The sequence below is a fragment of the Neofelis nebulosa genome, chromosome 3, assembly GCF_028018385.1.
Source record: "Neofelis nebulosa isolate mNeoNeb1 chromosome 3, mNeoNeb1.pri, whole genome shotgun sequence".
Taxonomy (NCBI): domain Eukaryota; kingdom Metazoa; phylum Chordata; class Mammalia; order Carnivora; family Felidae; genus Neofelis; species Neofelis nebulosa.
In genome coordinates this window covers 52,152,438-52,160,529 of record NC_080784.1, presented here as the reverse complement: position 1 = coordinate 52,160,529, position 8,092 = coordinate 52,152,438, and the positions used below count along the sequence as shown (strand labels likewise).

Sequence of the window (8,092 nt, the reverse complement as noted above, 5' to 3'; positions counted from 1 at the left end):
TTGAGTGCCTTTGTAGGAGGCAATGAGTTAGTGGGAGGAGAAAATAAACCAAGCTAGTCCCTTATCCTCCAGGTATTTACTATCTAGAATGAACAAGCACTGAGAGGTTAGAACCAAATCTGTTTAACTTGTGTACAGTTCCTGCTAATACTAGAGCAGGAATTAAAGGTAAAGTCATTTGACCCCTCTTCCAGTGACTTCTCACCACCTCCCACCACCACATAGCTGCCCTTCAACAGTAAAATGGATACATAAACTGTGGTAGAGTCATACAATGGATGAAGCAATGCGGATGAACATCTACAACCACATCCAACAATACGGATGAATTTTGCATACACAATGTTAAAAAAAGAAGCCACACATCAAAGGGTGCCTACTGTATAATTCATGTATATAATGCATAAAAGCAGGCAGAACTATGGTGTTAGAAGTCAAGAAAGTGGTTATTCTGGGGTGAATTGTGGGAAGCAGTGACTAGTTAGGAGCATGAGGGGGTATATGTTCTGGAATGCTGGGGCTGTTCTCTCTTGGTCTGAGTACTGGTTAAACAGGTGTGGTCAGTTTGTGAAAATTCTTTGAGCTGTGCACTCACTTTTCTATATGGATTATACTGCCACACAAAGTTTTAAAAAATATTATCAAATTATGCCCAGCAATACAAAGTTTTTCTAATATCGATAATAGTTTCTAGCCCTAAGTTTTCTTGATTTTCATGGCAACAGATAAGAATATTTCTTCATGACAAATCTTGAAGACGGAGGAATTACTTCATTCGAAAATGTGTAAGAGAGTCTTGTAGCAAAGTCCCCTCTACAGATGGGCTGAAAGAGGAATCTGTGCAACATAATTGATCAAGTTTTGTATCCTCTGCCCATTCCAACTGATAAGCTAAAAGCCACCGGAAATTAGGATAAAAAAACCAGTTAAGTGTATTTTGAAAGGCAGCAAAGGGCACTGTGGCAACAAGAACTCCAAGTATGATACTAGATGAACGAAGTACATGTGTTTTTAAATTATTTATATTTGATGAAGAAAAATTCTCTTTGAAAAACATTCACCTCTTCTGTGCTAGCACCCATAAAGCAAGAGAGATCTAATGGACCCTCCACTAAGTGGGAAATGAACAACTTGTGAATATAAAAAAAAAAAAAACCAAGTACCTTGTTTAACCTAGCTACACAAAAGAAATATACATGGAGTCAATTGGGCCAAACAAGCTGTTTAAAAAAAAAAAAGTCCCCTTAAGGAACAATACAACAAAAAGGGAAATCAATTGAATTTTACAAGCTAGAGGAGTGTGTTATACAATTTAAGAGCTATATTTAATTGGTAGGATTGAAAGTCTGCACTTTCCTTCCACATATATCTATTGTATTTATTATATCAGCATATTGTATTTAAAAGCAATCCCATGGGTCCCAGTTGCAAAAACACAACAACAAGAAGAATGTCGAATTACATCAACCCAAAGTAAGCATCTTAAAGCCTGATTAGATACATACTAAATCATGACATGACAGATATAAAATGAATCCCTAGTCCATCCTTGATTTCAAACAAGGACTTATGAAAATGGTTTGGAATATAAAATTATGGAAAACATTACAGTACATCAAAGCAAAGCAAGTTTAATTAGGCTTAGTTTGATAATTGCTGAAAACAAAGAACCTGCCTCACAGCGTGGCTGGTGTAAAATCCAGCAGTAAGTCCAGTTGATCCAAATTAAAACCGCCCTATCTACCATCCCACATGAATCCTTTTATCTGAAGTCTACAGAGAACAAAGAATTACAATCCAGCTCAGAATGACAGAGGGCCCGTGGTTTTTTCATCAGGATTTGCTTTGGCTAAAACCTAACTATGTATGTTTTGCTTCTCTGTTTTAAAAATGTAACATACAAGGACTCTAAGGTAAAAGCCAAGAGACTAACCAGCACTAGCAAAAAGCTGGTAGCAAATCAGGGCATTTCTTCCTCATACTTAGATCCATAGAATCCATTTCCACCTTTCCCCACAAATGTGTCACAGGGAAGAAAATTCATCACCTTGCAGCCAAATTCTTTTCTGAATGATTGATTCTCTAGATGCGGAATGTAGAAATGGATCTTTCAGGAGAATTATAAACCTTCCCCCAATAAGGAGATTAAAAACATCATGAAATTAATTGGGTCACACGGTTATTGGTATACTAATTTTTCAGAGTGGAAAACTGTAACAGGAAATCTGGAAGCCTAAAAGGAAGTCAGAGGTGGAGGTGGAACGCCCTCGAATTTCCTGCCTTCCCTGCCTGGTTCAGGCCCTCATAACCTACCAGCAGGATGGTCACTGAGGTCTCCTCTCTGGTATCCCTGACATTGGGGCTCCTCTGGCCACCCATGTGCAACACCCTCCCCCAAATTCTTATTCTAATAAACAAATATACTTGTGTTGCCTGCCCACTTATAGAATTCCACTGAAATTTAAAAAATTCAATCTTCATATGAAAACCAGTCAACCTCACTCATAATAAAAATGCTAATGAAAGCAGCAATTAAATATCATTTTTAGTTATCAAATGGGCACAAATGTCAAACAAAAAATGATTAGGACTGTAAGAGAGTTACAGAAGGGGCACTTTTGTAAATACCTCTAGTGAAAGCATCAATTAGTATAGCCTTTTTGAAAATCAATCTGGCTATATAAAATCATGAGCATTAAAAGAGAAAAGAAGTCATATGCTTTGACCCTACTTCTAAGATTTTCTCCTAGAAAGTAGTCAAAGTTATGAATGAAGATTTATGTAGAAAAACAGTGATGACAAGTTAAAATTTCCATCCTTAGCAGAAGCAATGTAAAACGCCAACATTAAGAAAATAGTGGCCAGGAGGCCACCTCAGGACAGACTGGACACCTGTCTCAATCCATTTAGGCAGTAGAGTGAGTGGCTTGTAAACAAAAGAAATTTGTTTCTCATAGTTCTAGAGCCTGGGAAGTCCAAGATCAAAGTGCAAGCAAATTCTGTGTCTCATGAGAACCCACTCCCTGGTTCATAGTTGACCATCTTCCCACCGTGTCTTCACATGGTAGAAGGCATAAGGGAGCTGTCTGGGGTCTCCTCTATAAGGGCATGAATCCCATTCATGAGGACTCTACCCTCTTGACCTGATCACATCTCAAAGGCCTCACTTCCCAATATCATCACTTTGGGGGTTAGGATTTCATCATGTGACTTGGGGGGGGTGAGGGTGAGGTCACAAACATTCAATCTATAGCAACGCCACAGGGCAGAACTCTGGGGAGAAGAAATTCTACATCTAGAATTAGCTGTGCATACATTGACTAGTGTCCAGAGTAAGAAAAGAAGCGAAGCTGAGTACAGGCCATGAGTACAGCCATACATGAGCAGGAGGAAGTTGCCTCAGTTTGCAATACCCTGAAAAGTTGCTAATGCAGCATTCAAAATATATATTGACTTTTTGGTAATGTATATACATAGCAAAGAATTCAAGTAATGTAGAATATGCAAATGTGAAGTTTTAGCTCAAACACCACCACATGAAATAAATCATTATTAATTATCTTTTTAAGGTTTTATTTATATTTGAGACAGAGAGAGAGGGAGAGTGTGCAAACGGGGGAGAGACAGAGAGAGAGGCAACAGAGGATCTGAAGCAGGCTCTGCACAGATAGCAGAGAGCCCAGTGTGGGGCTTGAACTCATGAATGGTGAGATTATGACCTCAGCCGAAGGTAGACGCTTAACCAACTGAGCCACCCAGGCGCCCCATAATATTAAAGTGCACATCACCTCAGCAGCTCTCCATGTGTGCATAAACTGGATAGGGGCGCCTGGGTGGCTCAGGCGGTTAAGCATCCGTCTGGCTCCTGGTTTGGGCTTAGGTGATGATCTCACTGTGGGTGGGCTTGAGTCCCACGTCCAACTCTGCACTGACAGCACAGAACCTGCTTGGGATTCTCTCCCTCTCTCTCTGCCTCTCTCCTTCTCACACACATGTTCTCTCCCTTTCTCAAAATAAATAAACAGTTAAAAAATTTTAAATAAACTGGATATAAGAAATACTTTTATAAAATTAGGATCAAATATAAAGAAAATAATACACTTTTTCTTGTTTAAATGCTGCTCATCATTTTTAAAAAACTTTCTCTGGTGTTTTATTTTGTTTTGACTTTTTTTTTTAATTTTTTTTAATGTTTACTTATTTTTGAGACAGAGAGAGACAGAGCATGAATGGGGGAGGGGCAGAGAGAGAGGGAGACACAGAATCGGAAGCAGGCTCCAGGCTCTGAGTCATCAGCCCAGAGCCTGACGCGGGGCTCGAACTCACAAACCATGAGATCGTGACCTGAGCTGAAGTTGGACGCTCAACCAACTGAGCCACCCAGGCGCCCCTTGTTTTGACTTTTTAACGTGGTCATTCATTCCATCAGGTACTGTAGGAGTAAGAGCTTATGATCTAGTTTTACTCTATCTTCTTTACAAAGGTGTCCCATACTTCTGCTTATGAAAAATCTTGATGCTGGCTCACACATCTCTAAACTGCTAAAACTGATTAGTGTTTCTAACTCAAGAAACTTCCTTTATTAGGGACAAAGACAGGCTTATTTCTGTATCACATGTTGTCAGGGTTAAGACCAAAATAGAATCAGAGTTGAGAAAAGAGACCTATTCTTTTACTTAAGTCCATGTTTAACAACAACAATAACAAAGTGGCTACTAGATCTCTAAAGCAATAAATGTTGTCTGTTACTGGGGAGTCTGCCCAATCTATTTTGTAATGGCTTTTCAGGACCATTATTTAGAGTCCCCTGTTGCTCTGACCCCGCTTTAAGTGTCCCCGTATTATAAGCATCTGGAGTTACAAGATCTTGAAGTAATCATTCAATTAGTGTTTACTGAGTACCTACTACGTGCTCAATTCTGTACCTGCTGCTTTGGGAGAAAAACGAAAAGTCAAGTCTCTGCCCTCACAGAACCTCCCAGTTGGGGAGATAAGGTGTGTTCCTTCAAAACAGGAACGTAACAGCTCAAAACAGGAGAGCAGTGCTCCACTCTGGCCTCCAACTGAGCCTGAGGTTTGATGAGATTGATTACATCCATGGGGAGGGCCCCAAGAGGTCATTTTGTCCAACTTCTCACACTGAAGCACTCATCATAAATGCCTGTTTGTTGAGTAGCCATTGCTGGTCGTTAACTGATACCTGCAAGTGACACTTTTAAAGTGGGAAATTATTGAGCTCTTTGTGGGTAAAAGGTTTCTGAACTACCCATTAGTCAACCAGTTCTCCCTCCGAAGCACATAAAACTGTCATTTTTGAGTCACACTGAGTAAACCACAGGCTACCTTGACTCATGGGGACAAAAATTAATTTATGTTGAACGAGAGGTTAGATATGCCCATCTCTGCTACCATTGTAGTTTCTCAAAAACTTAATGTGGACTTATCACTCGTGAGTTAAAAACCAATATTTTTTAACATAAATGTCAGTGAAGGCGGCAATCCAACCTAAAAGGAAGTGTGCAACCAACCATGGGTTCAAAATCCACCTTTGCCATTTCCAGCTCTGTGACCTTGCACCAAAGGCTTCTCATCAGCAAAATAGGACTATGAAGACCTCCCTGTTGAGGCCATTGTGAGGATAAACATAATTGTGCAGGGAAAGCACTCATCACTGCTCAGTAACTGTTGAGTGTTTTCCTTTCTTTATGTGAGAGCTTCTCTCTGTTTATGGCCTTATTGGGACCCCTAAATTTTAGTGTCTAATATCTCATTCACTTTAGGCTTTTGGCTGGGAGGAGGCCTAGGTGCAACTCTCTTCGGTTATCCCAAACCCTGGTTCGTCCCACGCTAGCCGCCTCCACCACACTGCCTAAGTTCGACTCCAAAGAGATCAAAGGCATATACCTGAGGTGCACAGGTGGGGCAGTCCGTGCCACATCTGCCCTGGCCCCGAAGATCGGTCCCCTGGGTCTGTCTCTAAAAGAAGTTTGTGATGACATCACCAATGCAACTGGTGATGGGAAGGGTCTGAGGATGACAGTGAAAGTGACCATTCAGAATACACAGGCCCAGATTGAAGTGGTACCTTCGGGCCCTGCTCCGATGATCAAAGCCCTCAAGGAACTGCCAAGATACAGAAAGGAGCAGAAAAACATCAAGCACAGCGGAAACATCCCTTCCGACAAGATTATCAACATTGCCTGACAGACGCAGCACCGATCTCTAGCCAGAGAACTGTCTGGAATCACTAGAAAGATCCTGGGGACTGCCCAATCTGTGAGCTGCCATATTGGTGGCCACCACCCTTATGACATCATAGATGACATCGACAGTGGCGCAGGGGAATGCCCAGCTAGTTAAGAACTACAAAGGAAAATATTTCAATAAAGGATCATAAAGTCTTCAAAGGTAGAGAGAGTACTGAGATTAATGAGGACTTCATGACGAATATAAAAAAAGTAGAGCTGGGGGGCGCCTGGGTGGCTCAGTCTGTTTAGCGTCGGACTTCGGCTCAGGTCATGATCTCGTGGTCTGTGAGTTCGAGCCCCGCGTCAGGCTCTGTGCTGTCTGCTCACAGCCTGGATCCTGTTTCAGATTCTGTGTCTCCCTCTCTCTCTGCCCCTCCCCTGCTCATGCTCTGTCTCTCTCTCTCTGTCAAAAATAAATAAACATTAAAAAAGAATTAAAAAAAAAAAGTAGAGCTGAATCTTAACAAATACTTGGGCTTTGGGTAGGCTTCAAAAAGAGGCAGAAGTGGGACCTGCGTGAACAAAGCTAGGGAGGCAGGAATGAATGTAGCAAAAACCAGGCTCCGGCAAGGAGGAAGGCAAAAGAATAAACCTTTTCAGAGAAATTCCTATGTGCCAAGAACATTTGTGGGCTCATTTAGGCAAATGATTGCATTTGATTTTCCTACCAAGCCTATGCACTAGATTTATTTATTGGTTCCTCAATTATTAATTGAATAGCTACAAGTTTTTTGGAAGGAGCTAGAAGTTAAGAAACTTGTTACAGACCATGTAGTCAAAAGGCAGTAGAGCCAGGATTCACACCCAGAGCACCTGCCCCAAGCTTGTGTTTTTCCAGCTACAAGGTGCTGCCACCATAGCAGAGCAGCATATAGGTAATTAAAGTAAGGGCAGAGGTTCCTGGGTGGCTCAGCTGGTTGAGCACCTGACTCTTGATCTCGGGTTAGGTGGTAATCTCAAGCCCTGCCTTGGGCTCTGCACTGACAGTGCAGAAACTGCTTGGGATTCTCTCCCTCTCCCCCTCTCTCTCTCTTCCTCCCCCACTTGTGCGCTCTCTCTCTCTCTCTCTCTCTCAAAATAAATAAATAAACTTTTAAAAAAATGAGGGGTGATTACAGAGGACTCGAAAGCTAGGCAGATGAGTTTAAAATTGTTGCTATGTTGATTACTCTATTGCACTGTTACTTAAATCATAAATAAATTAGCCAGCCATGTATATCATTTATCAATGATCAAATAAATGGTAATATATAATTTTTGTTAATCAGATTAAAGGAGACATGGCAACTGAATGCAGCAACCAATCCTATACTGGCAGAAAAAAAAGAAATATGCTGTAAAAAACATTATTGTGTTGATTGACAAAACTGGAATTAGGATGGGAGATTAGCTATAAAGTATTCTATCAATGTTAACTTTGCTGAGCTTGATAACTGTATTGTGGTAATATAAGAGAACATCCTATTTTTAGAAAATATACATTGAAATATTGAAGGGTAAGGACTGGGATGTATGCCACACACTCTCAAACAGTTCAGAAAAAAAATGTGTGTATATATATATATATATATATATATGTATATGTGTATACAAACAGAGAGAGAGAAAGAGAGAATGATAGAGCCAATGAGGTAACATGTTAAGTAAAGGCAAATCCATATAAAATGTAATCAGGTCTTCTTTGTACTATTCCTATTCTTGAAACTTTTCTTCAAATTTTCAGTTATTTTCAAAAGAATTATATAGTATTTTTTATTACTTTTACTTTGAAGATTTGGGATGAAGTGCCTTGATCAAATATTTAAGGTCTAAACAAAAATGACTTTTGAAACAAAAATCTACCA

At 40.3% G+C, this 8,092-nt stretch overlaps 1 pseudogene; it reads left to right on the top strand.

The window, feature by feature from the left end:
* The first annotated feature begins 5,772 nt into the window (after window positions 1-5,772).
* Window positions 5,773-6,360, top strand: LOC131506091 (large ribosomal subunit protein uL11-like; annotated as a pseudogene).
* Window positions 6,361-8,092: the final 1,732 nt, after the last annotated feature.